The sequence below is a fragment of the Pocillopora verrucosa genome, chromosome 8 (genome assembly GCF_036669915.1).
Source record: "Pocillopora verrucosa isolate sample1 chromosome 8, ASM3666991v2, whole genome shotgun sequence".
Classification (NCBI taxonomy): domain Eukaryota; kingdom Metazoa; phylum Cnidaria; class Anthozoa; order Scleractinia; family Pocilloporidae; genus Pocillopora; species Pocillopora verrucosa.
Window position 1 is genome coordinate 14,668,770 of NC_089319.1, and position 22,500 is coordinate 14,691,269.

Genomic DNA, 22,500 nt, shown 5'->3' on the forward strand with positions numbered 1-22,500 from the left:
TGATCGTGAGCCCAGCAGAATACCAAAGAAATGAATTACACCATATTTTGAAGAAATTCCAGGAAGTAGACATTTATTTCGAACCTACATTAAAAAAAAGCACACTGAAGTCTACTGATGCTCTTTTTACAAATAAAGCTTTGTGAAAAAATATAGCACATGGAATTCAGATGTTGTGAATAAAGGAACAACAAAATACCCTCTTCTGCAGTCAGGAGGAAATATCAAAGGGCAAAAAAAAACAGGTACTGAAACATGCAAAAAACAATATTCCACCATGAAATAAAAAGTCCAAAGCCAGATGAACACACAATCTTTGGAAGTACTATTGTCAGTAAAGAGTGTTGAGGGTTTAATCAGTTTCCAAATGGGAGAAAACATTCTAAAAAACACAAGCGGCCACAGGCCAAGTTGTTGTATTGTTTTTGAGTGGTAACCTGATGATGCTGAAGCAAGAGGTCTTGAAATTACTTCTCTAACAAAGAAAATATGTAGAACTTATCATTTTAATAAGGTTTTCTGCATTAAAAATATTTTCTTTGAGGACATGGGATGTGAAACCTGTTACCTACTTGCTGTTTGCTGGTCTATGATATGTGTTTCATTTGCATTCAATGGCATGTTGTTACCCTAGCTGTTTGGTTGTCTTTTTGAGCCAAGCACATTGCTTTGCAATGCAGATGGCAGAGTACAAGATTTAGACCTCTGAAAACCCAGTGAAGAAGAAAGAAATACCTAAATATATAAAAACAACTGGAGCAGATGGGGTTTTTGAAGATTGGTAAAGAGCCCAATTTCCCAAAGTAGACCAGGTTAGGACCACCAAGGTGGTCTAATAAAACCACTATGATCTGCAACCAACAGCTCATTCCTTCAAGTTCCGTTAGTTAAAATGGATGCTTTAAGCCTTAATTGCTGGCAGACAAAAGTTTATCCAAGAAGTTACAAGGCCATCAAAAAGCTGGTTTACAATTCATTGTAACCAGTTGGGTCATTGTAACCAGATGGGCCATTTTTAGTAGGATCCTTATTATTACCTGCAGACCACTTACATATTTTTAGTCATTTTATCAATTTAGATCAAGTAAGCAGTCGGACCATTTTATCTAATAAGGTCATGGACTATGTTAACCAGTTGGATTGTTTTGTCTAATAACATCATTTACTACCCGTTTGTACCATTTTATGTAGTTAGAACACTTTTGCAGGTTGAAGCTTTTTCAGACCATTTTTACCAGTTGGATTATTTTCTCTTGTTAGACCATTTTCCACCATGTTGACCATTCTATTTAGTTGGACCATTTTTATTGGTGGGACTTTTTATCTTGATAGACTATTTGAAATGTTTGGACTATTTTACTTATGAACACTGGTTGGATTTATTTTAACTATATGGTTAAATCATTTAAATCATATGGTTAAATCATTTAAATCATTGGACCAGTTACGCAGTTTGATCCTTTTATTTAGTTAAGCTACTTCTACCAGTTGGATCATTTATCTCAAAATATGTATCAAGAAAATTGATACATATTTCATTTGATGCATTGATAAATACATCATGCATTTTATTGGTTTAGCTGTTGTAAAGGCTAGCCTTACATTTTAATTTTCCTTAAGTCGTTTTAATCAATATACTCTCCCTATTTATATTAGTTTCTTATCTTATCATTCCTATTTATAAACGATGGTCATTTTCTTAGATTTTAATCTTTTTAGGGCCCTTGTATAAACAAATTTTTGTAAATTTTGCATCCTCAATGAAGATTATTTAATAATAATAAATCCACAAATGTAGCTGATTGGGTATGCTGACTAGAACATTTTTTACAGACAAATGTAAAAATAGTCATGAGTCAATATCAAAGTTTCTTGGCTTGATGAGTTATCCATTTTTTTAGGCAAGAGACTTTGCTGGGCATGCATTTCATGTAAACTGCAAACTCAAATATGATACACTGCTTATCCAGTTTAGGAGTCAAGCTAGTGGAGCCTGGTCATGATGTGTGGTTACAATTTGTTGAAGACAAATAGATGAAAATTAGTATAACTGTTGAATCAGAATGAAAAGAGGTATTATTTTCTAAGTGATTCCTTTCTTTCCAATTTGAAATAGATATAAACTCTGCTGCTGACTGGATGAAAAGAACTCATGAAGACCATCCATCCTTATTTGTTTATAGGTCTGGTTCAGCATATGCTTGCTATGAAAATTTTCATATGATGATATATAGTAATGATTACTCTATATTTTTTTCACAGATTATTGCAATTTTGACATTGCAGCATTTCATGTGTAGTGATGCCATTAGAGCAATGAGTTATTGGCATCTTTAAGGTGTAATGGTTTTGTTACACAAACCAGCTATTTCGGTTAGGGATAGCTAAAAAATTAAACAACTCATATATTCTATTTGCATGGAACAACTGACCAAGAAATGAAAAAGATTTGGGTAGTTCTTAAAAGGATTCCATGGCTTGGGTCCAAATGTGAAGGGGTGGTCCGTGGACCTTTAGTTCATGTTTAATTATACTACACTCTTGTCTCCAAAATTGTCTTAAACTTCAACATTTGAAATTTAGATCTTGCTTTGTTTTTTATGTTTTCCTTTAGGTAGTTTTCAATCTATGGACAAAGCCACATACTTCATGAGATAATGTTTCTATGGCTCTCTGAAAGTTTTGATGCGATAATCTGAGTTACTATTGCGTTCAGTTGCTTTCAACAGCAATTTCTAAAAGTGGAGAATTCAATGAGCCCTCAATTGGTTTGCTTTTATGGATATGAGATTGTACATAGCTATTAGAGAACTTTGGCCTTTACTATTTACCATATCGTCATGAAATACAATGCAATGAAAGTATACCATGGAACTATTGTCACTGCCTTTGGTCCCTCACACCTGAATGACATGATGAAAAATGTTTGCTATAAGTGAAAATTTCATAATTTAATACATTGACAGTCATGTTGTAGTTGTTGTCAATGTTGTTTTATTGTGATTTATTAATAGATTTTAGGGAGGTGGTGGTGGACAGAAAGGTATTCAGCAATATCCAACCCTAGAGCATGTTGGTGGAAATTTTTCCTTGAAAGAGACAATTCTTTGGTTTGAGTTTGTTTTAGCAGCTCTGACTGCTACACATGGAGCTTCAGTGAGCATCTTCTATCACCAAGCTGGGTCTTCATTTGTGAGTAACAAGTTTGTAGCCTATTACTGGTAGCTGATAATTTTTTCTTATTTAAAGATGTCTGCATGTGGTAGCATAACCACAGATAGTTTATGTGAGAAAAAAATTTTTTTTCAGATGTGGATTCTGTTCATAACAAGTGACTAATTGATCTGTTTAGGTTGACTGATGTTAGAAAAGGTGTTTGAAAAAAAAATCATGCTTTATTGGGATTGACCTTATGCCAGTTGATTGCCACTACAATGTAGCCATTAGTCCCATTGTATTTTCCCTTTATGGAAGTTCTATCAGGGGTAGGGTTGCCTCAGCATTGCTTCTGACCAATTCATGGCTCCATCTGTATTGTTTTCATGGAAGGTCCACTATGCATGAACAATTATTACCTATATCTCCGACAAAATGTAGCTGCGAGGGATCCAATTTTGGCAGTTCATGGTAATGTCTATCATTATCATCTTTCTGTACCTTCACAATTCTCTCAGGCATGTCAGAAATCAGGTGGCTCAAATTATGCTATAGTTATGGAGAGACATTTGCATCCAAAGCAAATACTATGCTGATTAGGGCTTTTTGCTTTCAGCAAGTGTGGTTGGTCACTCAAGTAATGCTAGCTAGGGATCTTACATATTGACACAGATTTTTGTTATTAGGGATCTGCGGGTCTTGGAATACATCTAAAGACTTTTTTCTGATGAACATTATTTGAAAGCCACTGTTTGCTTAAAATCTTAAAGTCATCATTATGAAATAGGGGGTCCATTGTGTGACACCAGCCCTAGGATGGATGGAAAACCCCAAGGACCTTTCCTTTCTTTAAGATAAAATGTGGCACTTCATGAGGGTATAAAGTTTCTACACTGTGACAGGTAATCCTCTTGCTAGGCTGTGACCTTTGGGCTGGTGAGCACTGGCACACTCTTTGGATTTCTCTCTGGGCAAATTTGTGAATCACACAGACATTAGTTAGCAGGTATCATAACACAATGGCTTTTGCACATGAATCCATCTTCTGTGCCAAATAGTTGATTATGAGATTTTTTAAAATCATTCTGTTACCTTGTAAGAGGGAAACTTCATTTTGCAAACCATTTCAAGTCTACATAGCCTTCACTGCACAGTGAGGAGAGCTTTTTCTCTGATGATACCTCGCTTGTCACTAACACCTGGAAACAGTAATTTTCTTTGCTTCATAATGTATGTGTAGTTGACCAGATGCCACAATGTTGTATCTATCTTGGTCCAACCACAGAATTTAGAGTCACTTATCTTAGATACTCTTTCAGGCTCAGTGGATTTCAATTAAGCTGTATGTTTGGCTTTTTTTCCCTGTTGATTTCACATATCTTGCCCTTTCTGGATGATCCCTGAGTAACTGATGGAGTATGAGGCTTCAAATTAAAGCTCCATTAAAGACAATCAACTTTTGCAGGATCTAGTTGCCTCCCTAGTGAAAAGAACAAAACTTGTAAGGTGGTCCTCTGCCAAGGCATATCTTGTCCTTGAAATTCCTTTTGCACCAGTGCAAATTTGTAAGCATCTTCTGTTCAGGTCCATGTTAAGGTATGAAATAACCTGGTAAGAAAGGCTTAATTCTTGCCATGCAACTCAAAATAAGCATATATACAGCTTTGCTGACTCTGGTTGTGCTCTTGTAAGATCTTCCAATCCCTTGAAAAACCATGAAGCAAGGGATTACTGAGCAAGCTCTTGTTTGGAAAGGATTTTCTATATTAGTGGTCAGGTAATAGCTTCAAGCTGCACTAAATTGCCCTTCTCTCAGTTACCAAATAAGGAACCTGGTCAATTAAAGAGTGGGCAGAATTTTTCACATTGTAAGAAAGAACACATTGAAAAAAGAATATGAAGGGACAGCATAGATTTGCACATCTTATGCCAGTGAAACATACAATTAACATTTTGGTGGTAATTGAACACAGTTCAGACTTACCATAAAACAATAAGCCTTTCCTTATTATGACAGCTTTTCTCAATACTTTTTAAAAACTCTTTTCTATTTCCATGTAGCACCAAAGGATGATAAAATGCCCAGTGTTCTTTTCATATCGTTGAAGTTCTTTTTGTCTCGTCTGGCAATGTTTGGGATTACAGCAGCCACCAGTTGTTTCACAGCAGGTCCATCAAGGGGCTTGGGGGACATTTTACACCCAGAGAGATAGATGACTATTTCAGGTATGTGAAATATGTAGAAAAGTTATGTTGAAAAGCTATTAGTAATTACCAAACTAACAATGATTTCATTTTCTTGTATTGACTTAGTTACTTATTAATGTGATTTGTCTGATTTAACCTATCATAAATATTACTTCTTACATCAGGTGACTTTGGTATAAATGTGTTTGAATATGGCAAAATACTTATTTCTGTGGACACAAAAATAGTACCCTTTTAGAGGATATGATTTGAAGATAATAAAGACAATAATAGAAATATAATGCAAACTGATCCTTCATACCTTTGAGCAAAAAAGAGAATGAGGCCTACTGTACATACTTAAAGGGTCCCGTTTGTTATGATACTTGCGCCATGATGAAGCATTTACATTTTAGGAAGATTGGTTTTAATAACACATCATGAGGCACATCAACTGTAGCAAAATTATTAATACTATAGGAAGAGGATTATAACAACATTGATACTTATCTGCTATATACAGAGTATGATATTGTAAGAAGCGGATTATTATTAAGTTACATAAGTATTGATGTCTTGATCTGCTTGTATGGCATGAATAATTTTGCTACAGTTGGAACCCATACACTTAATGGTTAAATCACAATTGAGGTAACCTGAAACATCTTGTACAACACATGTATTGCTCTCATTCATTAATTTGGGTCTTGAGCAATTAGGATGTAATTGACTCCCCGAAGCAGCAGATGTCAAAAATCTATCAGTAGGTGACAACTTTTTGTGGATTTAAGTGTAGACTCACTTTCCATGGGTCAAGAAGTGTGAAATGCAGGGGGTAGTTTGTGATTTATTGACTTGAATGGCTTGAGCATAGTTTTGGAAGGTGTCTGGAAACAGTGAAATAGCAACAAATGACAGACTGGAGAGAAAGCACCTCCAAACACCATGCTAATACACGTAACTGACTTTTAAAAATTCCTTTTCATGCGCGGTTTCTCTTTTGAATTTCTTAAAGTACATTATTTTAATAAGTTCAAATCTAAATAACAGTTGAAAATAGTTGGTTGTAAAGAAACCTCAGAACATAGTGTGTATACAGGTACATTATTCTCTCTTATTGGTTCATTTGGCTAACTCTTTGTCTGATTAATTGTATTCATCACCTGGAGATCCTGTCAGGGTCTGTGTTACTGCACATGGCAGTTGTCCTTCTTTTTTTGTAATCACTGCGGTCTGGTTCCTGAGAAGCCTGAAACAAGCTAATAGTAGATAGTGGTTTTTTTTTTTTTTTTGTTTTTTTAAAAATTTTTTTATTATCACTTAAAGCACAAATACTAGAGTGGTATTTTGGGAGATTTGCAGAAACCAAGGATTTAAATTTTTTTTTTCCCAATGTTGAAACATGAAATAACGGAAACCCAAGTACAATGTTTACTCAATGCTACTTTCAGCCCCTTACCACAAAAGTGATTTACTTTTCAAATTTCCCTACTAAAAGGGTAATAGTAAAATGAACAGATAGGTGGTGGTCTGAACATTTGCAACAAAATATGTTTTATGGTTGTCTGACATTTGATTTAAAAGCCCTATGCAATTTGTGAAGACAAAGCTCATTTGTTTTGTGATATCTATGATGCAAGACTAGAATGTCTTTATCTTGTTACGTGGTAGCTAAATTGCAGTCTTAGGCCCCTTCCACACTAATGTATTTTGTTTGGAAAGAGCATGATTTTTAATACATTTTTGTTAATCATCCATACTACAGAGTCCTAAAATGCTGTTTCAAAAGGTGAAATATTCAGAAAATGCATCAGATTAGAAAGATGGCTTTTTGAAAATGTGGACAAGTTAGCATAGCATACTTTGGGTTCCATCAGTGTTGTTAGGTCTTTTAGTGGGATGATAATTAAAAATACATCTAAAGGTACAGTACACTTGGTTGGAAAGGTCAGTTGGCCAAAATAGTGCCATTCATTTTGGTTGAGACTATTGTATTCTTTGAAAACTGATCAGTGTGGTATGGGCCTGAAATAGCTCCTATTGAAAATGACTTGCATGATTTGATAATGAATATGATCCCACAACCTTGGTTTACTTTCAAAGTGAAAGAAGAAGTTGCCCTCTCTTCCCTGGAAACGGAAAACCCATTCCATATTTGACAGAACTTCACGAGATTGCAATAAGGGAGATTTAATAATCGATTTATCCATAACAGTTAATTACACTGACATTCAAGTTAGATTAAGGCATTTGGATTCTAATTTTTGAATGGCAGTATGTTGATGTAATTAAGTTCCAACAGAAGTTTTACTGGCAAAAATGGGCAATCCTTCATCCTATGGATGTCTTAAGCAACCATCCCTTCTACCAGGTAGTTAACCAAGTGATAGCTTATGGTTTTTTGGAAATGTTTATGATAACAGTTTTCCAGAGGATTATTCTCTATTTTGTGTCTGTGTACAGGGCTAAGTGCATAGTGATAGTAAGGGTCATAAATTTTGTTACCGTACTTCTCCAGACTTTCCCCAGGAAACTTCAAAGGTGATTAAAAATTATTTATTTGCTCAATATTCTTAATTCAATGTGAAATGGGCCATTGTAACTATGTATATGATTCTGTGATAACAGCATTAAGTACCTTCAAAAATACCATAAGTACAGAAGCTTGTAGCGCTGTTGATATGTCAAGTTAGAACAATTTGTTAGTTTCTAAACAACATCTGTCATAGGTTATTTTCTGAAGGAAATTCAGAGCTGGGCAATTTCCTTGAGCTCCCACTCCGCTTAGTAGGATATGATAACGTTCCTTGATATTAAAGACGCATTTTCAGATTGATCCATGATGAGAGCAAATCATATACATTTTTTTAAAAATAGTTTCTGACACTAAGAATCATTTCTCAGTTTGACACCTACTTTGCCTTTGCTGCCATGACAGTAACTATGCAATTTTTGAATCTGGACTCAACTTCAAAGTCCAATTTGTCCCCGTGATATCTTTATTCAGACTTATAAAATAAGGTAGAGGATTACAAACCATCAGTGTATTCTACAGGGTGCTGTTGGAGTGCTTTGAAATTGCCCAGCTCAGAATTTTCTGCAACAAATAACCTATTACAGATATTATTTAGAAACCTAGAAATTGTTCTAACTTGACTCATCAAGAACACTACAAGCTTCCAAACTTATGGTATTTTTCAAGGTCCTGCATGGTCCTTCTTTTACAGTCACTTATCAAGTTTACTTACTGCTCTCTACCCTGGTAAATCATTTTGCTTGAGAGGTGTACCTAGTTAGGTAGTCAAGGTTTTGCTTTGGAGAGACATTAAGCCTTTCCTTTTTGATGGTTTCCAAGGAGCTAAGTCCCTAAAAATGCTGTTTATGTTATTTACATAAAATTAATGTACTGCCTTTTGCTAAATTATGGTTGAAAAACAAATTGACCAAAACAGGGTGAAACAAGTGAGGTGCTTGAGTGATACAGTCCTGAACAATTCAAATTTATAGGGTGACTAAGAAAAGTGAACTGAAAAACTGATTGCACAGAGTGCTTTGAAGCTCATTGGTCTTTGATTTATTTACTCTTATAATCTATATTAATGATAGTCCTGATGTTTTGTTAGACATTTCCTCTTGAGTTTTGGAGTGAGGACCTGTTTGAGGTTTTACTTAGCTGTGTCTTGGAACCAGGAGTGGTTGGATTTCACATGGGAGATGTTGAAGGTGTTGAGAAGTTACCAGAACAGGTTTTGTAACTGCATGTAATTTTGGTAGCTTTTGGTATACGAACTTTACTATTAAACAGTGCATAAGGGTGTTCTTGTTGATAGGGGGATTGAGAAACATAATACTTGAAGGGTAATGATAAGCCCACCTGAATGTATTATTGACAACTAATGAAATGGTGAGTGGATTTCAAGAAAGTGCCAGCAATCAATAGTGTAAAACTCCAAAAACCAGAAAAAGATTATTGTTTATTTCAGCAGTGGCATATAACCTATCTAGAAGCATTTACAAAATAACTAAGATACTTCTAGCGTCCCGATTGGTTAAAAATCCTATCATTACTGCTCTGGTAAACCTATAGAAAATTGAAGTTTATTTTATAAAAGCATACACAGCATTTTCTACCAGCTAACACACTTAATTGTAATGTTGAGAGAACACCAGGAAAGCTTGTAAATCACAAGCTTGAGGGTTACATTATTTTTGTCCAAGAGCTGGGGTTTAGTAGAGTGCAAGACTAGCTAATCAGAAATTTAGACCCCAGCTTTTTTAACAATTTAGGTAAGTAAAATGCCTCTACAGCTGTAGGTTATATGCTTCTGCATTTAGGAATAGTCAATCGAACATCATAGTTGGAAACACAGACACCATTATATTTCTAATAATTAGAAAAGAAAAACCATCATTAAATGGAAAAGATTTCATGAAAAAGATCCATTTGTTTTGATCACTCATAGACATATTTAGGTACTCTGTGTCTAGAGTCAAAGGAGATCTGACAATGAGTTTGCATGACTAATAATCTTAAATTCATGGTGGAGAATGGGAGATTCCATATCCACTAATTGATGTGGACCTAAGGGGGGGTGTCACTTTGATACCAGTTTGTTTAGTGAAGGTGGCCAATTTTGAAACGTAACTTTTTGTCTGGTCACTAAAAAGAACATTGCGCCTTTTCCTGCTTTGGTTAGTATAGAAAGCACCTAGACACAGAATGCTGCTCATTTTTTTCATACCTGATGCAGCACTAAGGCGGTAACCTGTTACATACTGTACTCTTATTGATCCACTTTGTTCTACTATTTAGACTGGTGCTTTGTGTAAGCTGTTGGCCCAAAGGCTTTCAGGAGAGAGTTTGAAAAGATTTAAAGGAACCCTTGAAAAGAAGATTGCATTGGGAAGGTAATTTTCTAGGAAAAATTCTGTATGTTTAAATGCATGTCTCCTTTCCAACATGAATAACCTCAGTGCAATAAGTTACGGGGAAAATGTTCACTTTTGTTTCGCAAGCCAAGTCCTATGATTAATTTGTGCCTTTGTCTAGAATTTAAAGTACCGCTCTCGCTAGTAGCGGTCCTCTCGACTTCCCATCGGAAGAAAGTTTTCTTTTATTTTTTGCCCATGAAAAGGATTAGGACACATGTTTGAAAAATAGTTTAGTTGTTCTCTAATTCTCTTTTTTTGCGTCGTCACAAGCCAAAAATGATTTCTGGCCAGACCACCCCAGTGAACAGCGATCGAAAGATCAAAGATTTTGTCCAGCGCGCAGCGACTGCAACAATGTAGCTCATGGAATTGTATCTTGCTACAAGTTACAAGATGTATTCAGTTAGTTCACAGACAAAACATGAACTTCAGCTGAAGTATTTTTCATACCAGCGTGATCAGAGGAGACTCTTCTCTTCGACCATAACTTGCATATCAAAAATTTTCTACTTTGTACGAAAGAATTCTCAAAATTCAGATGTTAGTCGGGCTGAAAAAGCATATCCGGGCATAGTGATGCATCAATAAGGTGACGGATTGCCTCAAACCCGAGGGTATATCTCTAGCTTCCATCCACCAACTTCTTAAAAACAGCGCAAATCCATGTGTTTGCTCAGTTGCGCTCGTGTCAAAGATCATTTGCATGATTCTTAAAATTGACCAAGATCTCCTTTTGACCGTTCAAACTTCGTTTATCTTCTACGTTGAGAATTTTAGGTTTTCACAGCAACTGAATGGAGATTAGATGCCGAGTTGTCCTAAAACGTATGTAAACGTGATCGGTCGTAACGCTTGCGCGCTTGCGTGACTTACAACATCGACAAAGGTGATCGGAAGGCGCTTTCTCGATAATTTACGGTGAAATATCACGTCATGAACTACGGGCAGTGTGGAGAAGATCGAAATTAAAGAATCAATTTGGCACTGTGGTCATAACAGACATATCGCGTTGCTTAAAAGGACACAAAAACAAGTTAAAATAGGTTACAGTGTTTATATTTACAAAACAACACGCATACACTCCGAAATAATTCTTGCAGTTTCTCCCGAGATTTAGTATACGGAACCCGATGAACTAACCTTCCTTTCCGCCGATTTGTTTCCATCACTGATGATGTTACGCTCTTATGGAGCACAACGGTTTTGAGCGACCAACTGATTTATGTAACCCTTTTTACATACATATATTCATCTTGCTCCATGTATGCACAAGTTGCTTTTTTTTTCCTAAAAGGTAGTCAACAGCATAATTTAAGTAAAACAGGGACCTATGCTCTAGAGTGCTAATAAGAAAAATGTTAAACAGTTTCAGTCCTATGTTATTGCCTTGTTACCGTCACTGCAATCTGTTTGATCAACTTCCATTTCCACTGAGTGGTCTGCAAGAATGCCATTTTGATCATCTGAGATTGGCTTACTTGGTACAAGGCCACCAACAGCTGCACTGGCTGGATTGCTACTACCTGCTTTAAAGGCTCAGGTTTGTAGGGTTCAAGTAGTTATTGCAGAACATTTCAAATGCCAAACAACTGGAAAATTTTACCATTGAGCACTTTAGTAATATGCTAACCATGCTCAGGTAGAGTCATCTAGCTGTCACCTTTAATCTACACCTTTTATAAATAGCAGGTGGCTTAGTCCCTGATCAAATTTGCAAAGTTACATGTATGTAATTTTATTGTTGATGGTTTATTGTAATTGTCTCCTGTGCATTGTCTATTCAATCATTGGTGTATGTTTCTGATATCCTGTTTGTCAAAACAGCTTTTTCAAAGTTATATGAGTTTTGAAATATCAAAGAAATTCACCATAAATTTGTCCGTTATTTCTAGAGTTCCTTTCATTTGCCAATAGAGCCATCAGTCTCAACAAGGCTATATACAAAGTTTTTTGTGTTTCTTTCAGAGATCTGTAAATAGCTCCTAGCTTAAAGCTTATTGTGTTTAAACAAAGATGATTATGATAATGTTGTAGGCTGGAAGTACAGCAGAAAATTATGCAGTAAAACTTTTCACAGCAGTGTATGACAGTGTTAAACTGTCTGTGAATGGCAGTCTCCAGACAGTCGTTCTTGCTCCAGCTTCTCAGCAACTGTGCCTCTAAATTACTGGATTTGGCCTATGACCTTGGTCTTCAGGTTTGTGAAGGGTTGGTGCATAAAGTCAGTGATTAACATTACTATTATCAACTGAGTGGACATTTTGACCATTACCCTTTGTCAAAGCTAATGGAGGAATTGTGGGTTGTGAGTGTTTATATGCAGAAAATGGATCTATGCTACTGGTGGGAATATGGTGACGAGAAAAGCAAAAAGAAATTAGTCAAATGAAAAGCCCTTGCTGATACCGTGGGGACTAAGGGTGCCGATTTGAAAGATAAATTTTTGTGCTAGAGTTTTGCGCCTTTCGAATTTCCCAGATGTAGGGAAAGCTTGCAAACTGCAATATGTTTCTTAGAATGATGAGGATATAAAAATCCTCTTATATGACACTGCTTAGGGAAATTTGCCACAAAAGCTTTCAAACATAACCACAAAGTCACATTCTATACATTAGTAGTCATCTTACGCCATTACATGACTATCATTTATGATATTTATCATAGTGTTTGGCTGTCCTGTGGTTAAATGTCAAATATACCGGTTTACATTATGTTCTGAGTCACAATTGGTAAAACTTGTTTAGGTTAGAAACATAAAGCTTATATCTTTGCTTGATTTGACATTCTCTTCCGTTACTTTAGTAAAATCTACCACCTAGTATAAATAAGCTTTGGTTAACAGATTACGGATACCTGTGGTAAATTGTTCAGCTACATTTTTCTGAATGGCGCTTTAGCTGAAATCCTAAATATTCTCCTATCTAACCAAAATTCCACAAGACGCTGATGAAATGGCTAATTCTTAGTCGATGTACTCTGGTCACAACGGACGCCTTTGTATTATTTATGGCTGTTGGTAGTTGCTGCCACTCTTGCACAAACCAGTGCACACCAAATAAGCCTTTAAGGCCTTGCATCATCCTCTACATGAAAGCTCTACATCCACATCGGGTATAGAACAGATTCTTTTGCTTGAGGTAGAGTTGTCCAGAATGGTGACCATGAGTTGTGAGCTGCTGCCACCCCCAGTCCGATGGGCTTGGGAGCACTGGCTGACCATAGGGGTTTGGCCCCATAGGTAGCCTTTATGGAACATTGCTCTTTTGACGTGCTGCTCAAGTGGGGCTCTGGTGGGAGGCATGCTGTCTGAGCTTCTAGACCTCTTTGAAAAGAGCTTTTACTGTGCCTCGTTTACTTTTGTAAGGCTGCTTGTACAGTCATATAAAGGGACAACAAACCTCTCAAGCACAGCCATGCATTCCTCTGTGTTCTCTTTTGGTGATACTTGAAGAGTTTTAGCACTGATGTCATTGAGGAAACACTCTTCACACATTCCAAGCCGTTTTTTTTTCATGCCCTCCCAAAAATGAAATATTACCACACCCAGTTATTGCATGGAACATTGGTGGGGTCGCGGCTTTATCGGGACTCAGGGACATTGCTATAGCATGTGTAGGGGTATTCTGTACATTCTTTCTAGATCCATAGGTGATCCAGAGTCATCTGTTGGAAGAGTACTAGCCACTGAAATAGCAAGTACAACAACATCTGTATCATGGCTTCTCATTTAAATTTGTCAATATCCACTTGAGGCTGCATCATGTACATGGACCATAAGGCGGGTATCTGCCTCTTCATTTGTGCAGGTGCAAGTAAGCTCATCCCTTTTCTTTCAGTACTTGTTAGGATACCCTCGCCATAGGCAGAGTAGATGCTCTTACCCTCAGGTGCCTTCAGTCAAACCACCTTAGATAAAGTGAGTACAAATATATGAGATAAAATCGTGTATAGTAAGGTGTTTGAATTCTGTTAAAGACACAGTTCTGTTATAGAAGTCGACAATATTAGATACATATCTTGTTTGTAATGAGTTTGAAAAGTTTGTCCTTACTATCATCGACTCACGGAAAGCCTTTCCAGTCAGCAGGAATTCTTGTTGATGCTAGTACTTTGGGCCATTGTCCAGATCCTCTCTTTCTCGCAATCATCTCTTTAGTGAATCATCCTGATAGAACATCCCAGAGTAAGTCAACCCTTCTTGCTGTTTCAAGGTGTTTGAGGATGTAAGGTTGAACAGGGTACTAAAGTATTCATCAAGGTGCGTGGTGCTCTTGGCTGTAGCATCTGCACAACAAAAAGCTCCATCAAGATACCTGCATCAGCGACTTGTTGAGATGCAATCTATGCTTATGTGCTGGGTAAGCACTTCACCAAGTCTGCCTTCTGTCCTCCTCTAAGCTGGCCAAACTGCAGAAGTGATGGCAGCTGTAGTTGGTTCTCATACTTAAAGAAATCTTCCAAGTTTCCATCATGAATTTGACACGCTATGTCTAGCCACAAACATAAAGCACTATCCTCTTTCAAAACTTCCACTTTTGCATTGTCTTTTGAAATGGTCTCCTTGTTGGTTGACATGAAAGTGGGAAGATCATTCGTCTTGAGAGGTTGTATAATAGGCTTGCTTCTCTTGATGAACCACTCATTGACAAATGAGTTAACTGTTCCTTACCAATTTTGTAAGCTTGTGAACAGTTTGGACCACCGTATCATCCATGATATCCCTGGTACAGATCGCAATTAGGTTTCCATCTCCTTCAAGGAGGCACGGATGAAGCGAGCCCTGAGAGGTAGTGGAACTCAGATTGTGATCAATGTTAGCAACTGCTGTAGTTGTCAATAGTGTCCCTCTGAGTTTAAATGGACATGTAACTCCTTCAGGTGCATACCTTTCAATTACACTGTTTGTTATTGTTGTAGACATGGAGTTAAACCTTTGGTATGAAATACACATTCCTAGGTTATAAAAGGTATCAATGAGAGATCTGTCTCTGGTTGCATCATATATTTCAGAGCAGTATAAATGGGCAGCGGGCACTCTCTTGATCTTATATGATGTGTTATTTACCAGTGCCCTCAGGATGATTGCAAGGTCTTGAAATGCTGTTAAATATGATCAGTTGCACGATTGAGAGACAGGCCTGGCTATCTGGAGGGTTGGCCTTAATAGTGACACCTGTGATTATCACACCAACTAATGATAGCAAGGAGACAGGAACAGCATTTTCCTGACATTCTGGGACAACTGTGCCATTTGAAGAATTTTTTTCTCAGGATCTCTCTCCTTGAAATATGTGCTGCTCTTGCCAGACAAAATGCGTCAGAAGCCATCTTTTAAACTTTGACAGCATTCCCCGATTTCATGTTGCAACACCAGTTAAATTTCCATGCCTTCTGCATGCGCTGTAAGATGGGAAATGCTGCTAGTACTCTCTCCTTAAGGCTTGTTGCATTAACTTTGCCACACTCAGCAGCTATCCCTTGTAGTTTGGAGGTACAATATCTCACCAAATCTGAAAGGATAAGTGTTGCAGGCTCGGCAAATGTAAGCTCTTCATGTCCACTGAGGTATCATCTGTAGGTTTTGAATCCTGTTGTTTGAAAGGCCTGGCCCTACTGTAAAGTCCAACCAAGCACTTGACATGGTACTTTGCCTCCATGGCAACTAAAACACCAGCCAAACATCTTAGCAATGACTTTTTGTCATTCAGAAGAAGGGCATGGCCTCTGACTTTCTTGTCGACATCAAGGGTTGATGCACATTGAACATTACAGGAACTATCATACTCATCACAGAAAAAACATTGTCTCTAGGGGTTGTAACGTCCTACACTAGATCGTCTTGCTTTAACTGGACTTGAGAAGATGGTTTCCTCTACCTCATCATGTCTTTCCTCTTCTGCAACTTTGTCAAATTTTCTTTTACTTTCATGCTGTAGGTTAGTGTTATTAAAACGATCTCAACAAGATTTATGCCAGCAGGCTTCTGGAATTCCTCTACATTCTAAATAAATGAAACATAACCAGTGCCAGCATCTGTCCTTTTAGAATTTGCAGGGTGCTACAAGCTCTCTCCATTGGCTCTCTGGCAAATAATGTGGCGCTTTCAGTCCATGGTTTGACTGAAAAGTTGAAATTCCCCTTTTTACTCTTCTGTCTCAGTACAAAGAAGAACTTGTCTATTCATCTACTGGCATAAAAACATTACAAAAAATCTCAAATTTTAACAGTGGCATCTTGTGATCAGGATCAAATTACCCATTTCGTATGGCAGTAATCTAAGAAATAATAGATATTTAAGCTGTAAGTATACATAGAGGCTGCCATCTTCAAATATGAGTTGAGTCCTGGGTAACAATACCTTACCACTCTTGAAAAGGTTGCGTGCAGCCATGCTGCATCTAACATTCGTTTTTCTTTCGGAGCATCTTTATCTTATGCTTAGGGTAAAACCTTATACTTCCTATCAATAATCCCCTAAAAAAGTCATATTCAAGTGAAGAATCGAAAGTGTTCTTAATTAAGTGAAATCGCTGTATGAGTAAAGACAGAGTGTTCTATCTTTAAAGCTGTGCAATTCCTCAGCCCTGATGTGAAAACTAAAGCTTTTGTGACCTATAAGCGGAACTTCTACAGCCATGGTGTTTTGTATTGCTTCAATTTTTCTTATTTCACACACTACTCATCATTGATGTTTAACCACAAGGTGCCCATATATTATGATAAATATTAAAGAAGATAGTCATGTGATAGATACAAATGGGTAGAGAATGATTCATTATGTTGGAAAGCTTTCATCCTTTAAGAGGATTTTTTTTATTCTTAGCCGTGTTTCCATGTTGGCGAATTGCTAACGTGTTGTTCTTGTCTCCAGAAGTTAATTTTGATGGGCTCTATATCAGAAAATGTTAGTCTTACGCCCATTTTGAAATCACTGGTGGTCCCTGTAATCTGATTGGCTCTTATTGGTGTGAATCATGAATCGCACCATTTTTCGTGTTAAATCGCATCTTTTTCCTAGCCAATGAGAAGGCTACACTAAAAATAAAACAACCAATCAGATTTCAAAGCTTGTTTAAATAATTAATCAAGTTGCAAGAAAATGAAAGACAAAGAGTATCATTGGCAAATTTGGTGACTTTTTTTCCAAAACTCTTAATTTTTCCGCCAAAAAAAATGGATGAATTTAATTTTAAACTGGCTCAGTACTCCATCAATAAATATTTGAACTGACCAAGTCCTGTATTTAGGCAATTTCAAAATGGATGTAACAAAGTGGTAATTTAACCTCGTGTCATTACAATTTTGGTCTGAAATTGTGCATATGATTTCAGCCCAAATAGCACTCCACTCAGTTCAATTACCATTATTATCATTAATTTCCACAATTCAGTATTTTTTTGGTCATGAACAGCTGGACTAAAACAAACTGGTTGCATAGCCAGGTGTACCAAAATGCCAATCTTTGATTAAATGATTATTTATTTTTCTTACAGATAACTGATACATGATTATAAAAAGCAAGCCTTTTATCTATTGTCATTCCAAATATATCTACCGAGTTATTTACTGGGAAACAAAAATTTGCTCATTTTTTCCCAGGATTAGAGCTTGGTGCTTTTCTTGTTAACAATCATGCCATTGTTTTTACCACTGATTTGCGACATTAACTTCTTGACAAATGCACTTTTCCAGTGCAAGTGGGTCTAGGTTAGATGAATAAATCTGATGGTCGTCTGTGTATAATTTAGTTTTGCATATTTCACATGCTGCCCACACACATGCTTAAAACGCTCCGGTAGAACTCCTCTTCTGGTGTCCGCCCAGTTGGAGAAGGTATATCCAATCTTTACTCGCTGCTGTCTTCCTGACAAGTAGTCCTTAAGTGGCGCAACTTCCTTCTCCACTCCATATGCTTTGAGTTTTGCCAAGAGTAAGTCATGCTGAATGACATCAAAGCTTTAGAAAGGTCTACAGCGACAATTGCAACCCAGTTCCCTTTTGTTCACGCATGTTGCTCGCAGTCTCTGTCAGCCTGGCAATAATTGCATGTTTCACAACCTGTATAAAAACTTCCTATATGAACTAATAACAGTCCGACAGAAATAGTGCCATAGAAACTTTACCCCAATTGCGCTAGCCAGTAGTTTCTCGTAGATATTATTAAGCACAGTTTGTAAAAACTGTGACAGGGCCTGTAATTTGCTTTATTAGGATTCGTCGTCTTTTTAAAACAGAGGTGTTGTGGACGCTGTCCCAGTTTTCCAGGGCGTTGGGGGTAGCAACCTTGCTCAAACGTGTGAGGTGTTCAAATATTAATGATAGGTTTAGCTCTGAAACAGATGCCGAATTCCTTCACAAGCCTTGGAGACAGGCATATCGTTGGACCGCACGATTTAAGGACATTCACGTCCAAAGTGCTTTTTCTACGTGTGCTTGATTGATGTGTTCCAAAAGTTAAATCCAAAGTGGGCATCTGTTGCCGCTGTTCTTCTCATGAATAGCTTTAATGCTTCTTGAGGTGGTTTTTTCAAAGTGTTGTGACCATAATCTGTCTATTGCATCAAACGGAACATCGTCAGCAATTTGAATAAAGTGCACATTGAATATTGTGTAGCAATTTCCCTTTTGTCAACTTATAAACAACCATCGTTTTCCTGATAATGATTGTCATTTGCTTGGTTTGTTGTTTGCCAGTGAAGAAAGGGTCGTATACGCATTCCAAAACTCCAGGTGGGTTTTCAGGCTCGGACGACTTTTTCATTAAAATGCTCTTTTTATCGCCTTTCTTCTTAGGAGGAAGTGCATATATTGCGTTGAATTTGTAATGGTCATAATTTGCGTCCGTCCGATCTCTTCATAAATAGCCGCCATGATTCATTACTGTTCCTTATTGGCCTCTGCGGCCATTGTTCCGTCGTATATGGTACCTGGTGTGCCCTAACAATAGTCTGCTTAAGAGAGGGCATGTTCATCAGGAATTTTGTTAGTACAAATGTTCAAAGGCGTAGAGTTGTCATCTATTTCACCAAACCACTTTCGACTATTGAGGAAAGGTGCCATTTGTAGATCTTGAATAAAGTTATCTCTGTTGGGGGAAGTTTTTAAAACTCATACACCAAATTTTATTGAATGAAGCGCGATAACTTGGAGCTCTTGGACTGTAGAATGTAAAGACTAGTGAAATGATCACTTATCTGTGTATCCACTACCATCAGATACCAATGTCTTTTGCTTGTTATGGTCAAAATTAAATCAAGAAGTGTCTCTGATGTTGTTCGTCTTTCGAGTAGCTTTTGTAATCTCAAGCAATCAAGACCAAAGATTCCATCAGGTCTTAAAGATTTATACCGTCATTGGGAGGCTTGTCTGGATTCAACAGATCGGCGTTGTGAAAATCTCCAGTGTAGAAAACAGTCTCTGTAAGTGTAGAGACTCTTCGAAATAGATTGAAGCTCTCTAGTCCTTGGATGTTTGCGGAATGATGGAGGTCTATAACACGCCTACAACTGCAATTCCAACCCTGCCCAGTTTGACCTTAAGAATAATCGTCTCTGTTCTAAAATGCAGGCCCAATCTTCTGGAGTTATGCCTTTTAGACATTTTACTTTTACGAAATGGATATCACTCCTCACATGAGATCATAAGTCCCCCGCCACCGGCCTTCCTGTCGCTTTCAACACAGGCAAAAGAGCATCCAGGGATGAGGTGGGAGAGAGCTTCTTGAAAACTCCAATGAATGATTTCATTCAGGCAACAGTGTCAGGTTCGGGCCACAAGGCAAAAAGTGGCGAGGCAATGTGGGCTGGCTCTTAAAAGTGCCGATTCCAAGTCCAGCCTAGAGTATGGTTGTGGATTGTCATCCGGGGATTTTGCTCCCCCCCCCCCACCCAGTACAGATCATCTGCGATTTTGGCTATGATGCCTTCCATTCAATAGGTCACTGAAGCCTCTCAGCTCATGGTTCTTTAAGAGCGTTCTCAGAGCCCGGCATGCCCATGACAGACAATGCATATACTTGTACACCCCAAGAATTGTGTGGCAACTCCACCAATGATTTCATGTGGGACGTGTTTGTGAGAGTGGAATCTGGCAGAATGCGCTAGTAAAGTCTGTTGCGATGATGTATTTTCCACTGGGCAATACAAGACATAAAATGGAAACGTCAACATCGTGAATAAGGCGAATGGCTGGGGCTGGCTGTAGAGACCAACATTGACGAATGCAGTGACTTAAGTGGTAACCGCGCGGCTGGTCTTCTTCTTGAGGGAAGGGCAGGTATAGGTACTCGACGGGGATGTTGATGTCTTCGCGGTGTTTAAAGACACTCAATGCTTCAAGCACATCAAATTCTGTTGGAGGTTCAGTAGTTGTAGGTGGGCATACTTGGGCAGTCTGCCGTTTGTTGGAGGGTTCCACAGGACCCATGTTACTCTGGCTTCGAATGGACCTTCAGCGCCAGGGTAGCCTTTGATGTTGGGTTGGAGATGTGGTCGTATTCATCCAGGAGTGAGGTAAACTTTGCTCTGATATTGTGTTGTCTGGGTCAAAGCTCACGTTTGCAGAGTGTTTTGTGGTTGACGGATGTACTGGTGGCCTGGGTTGCGATGAGACTGGTGGCTGTACATTTTCCTGTGGGGTTCTGGTATGTAGATGGCATGTGCCTGACAGAAATGTTTGTTCCATTTGAGGAAGTGAGGTTCAGGATTTAAGTTGGGGATGCGTATTTTTCTGCGATGCGAAAGACTACCGGCCACAGTGGGAAGCTGTCAGCTTTCTTATGCAGGGGCATCAGTCTGTGGTTCTGATGCATACAGAGTCGGGAGGTGGCATCATATGGTAATTCAACTTCTAGAAACTCTCCAGGCCAGACAGTTGTGGATGTGGGGGTGGGTGGGGAATGCAGCACATGGCACAATGTGCGGCAGAGCTGACCGTTACCGGTTGCTGGGACCCATAGTTTTGGATAGTTCCATCTTTAGGGATTAGTTGGGCTTAGCTGGGCGTACTGCGATATCCTTAGACTCCATAAAGGGGGTTCTTGCCAGAATGTCTACACCAAGATTTTCGACAACAAGGCCTTCGAAGGTAAAATTGTGGCCTTCACGGGTAAATGATAAGGGTGTCTCACTGACACGTGCAGGGGAGATGAGTCATCTGCTAGGTGGACGGATTGGGAACTAGATGTCACCTGGCAACCAAAATGTTGGATGATGGTGTGACGAATCATGTTTCCTGTTTGGCGCCACTGTCGATGGTTACGTGCACTGGGGTGCTGTGAATAGAACATGTCCAAGTATGGTGACTGGTGAGCCTGTACGCGGAAAGACATGGGTGCTTGGGCTTGATCTGGTGTCGTCAGTGTCACTGACTGATTCATCCGCTCAGGGTCTGCTCTCAGGTTCAGGGGATCATCAAAGATGTTGGCAATTTGTCTAGCTTTGGCTATGTACTTGCGATCCTGTTATGGAAGAAAACTGCATTCACTGCCCACTATTGGGTTGGCTGGCTTGTTTGCATAGTCAACAGGACCTGGCTGGGCAGTTGGGTCGTGTGTTCGCCTTGTATGGAGTTCTGCTGCCAGTAGGTTTACGTAGCTACTCACAATGGTGCGCATAATCTTGGCGTCGTCAGCTGTACGTATTTCGTCAAGCAAGGAGGTGAGGGCCTGAGATATTTCTGGTTTTATTGAGCTAGAATTCGTGATCTTAATTCTGTTCCGTTCCTCTGTTTTACAAGCTTAGGTAACTCAGGATATATCAGTTTAAGCCAGGTCAGGACAATGAAATTCTCCAAGGTGGGAGTGAGTTCCTCGTCTTCGGTGGTCAGTTTACCTTAGTGGGACAGGCTATTGGCACAGAGTAAAGTGTCCTCAATAAGGGCCGTTAGTCTTTGGAAGAGATTCTCTGGTACTTATCAGCTTCTAAATGTAAGTTGGTGAAATCCAGAAAGTGAGCTCCAGTGATCTAAACATGATACGCTTCTGTGCGCGTATCATGTTTCAAACAGACTAGGTAGAGGTCAAGTTCTTCACTATGGTATTCCCAGATATCAGTGGATAATAGCTGGCTATTTGCCCGAGGATGAGCTCCAGGAAATTTACTTTCTGCTGGGCCGTTAGGCGTTTGGAGAGTGGTACTGTTTCTCTGTTTGTTGTTGTAGCCGTTCAGGGACTGGGTCTTAGTCTTCTTTCCCCACGTGGTGCTGTTGGCGAGAAACGGAGCGAAA

General features: G+C 38.5%; 1 protein-coding gene and 1 pseudogene across 1 annotated transcript in view; one reads left to right on the top strand and one right to left on the bottom strand.

Moving 5' to 3' along the window:
• The window catches only part of LOC131786209 (DNA-dependent protein kinase catalytic subunit), a 257,393-nt gene that overhangs the window by 169,801 nt on the left and 65,092 nt on the right, over window positions 1-22,500 (top strand). The gene's annotated exons all lie outside the window — the stretch shown is intronic.
• LOC136282818 (uncharacterized) lies at window positions 13,280-14,559 on the bottom strand (annotated as a pseudogene).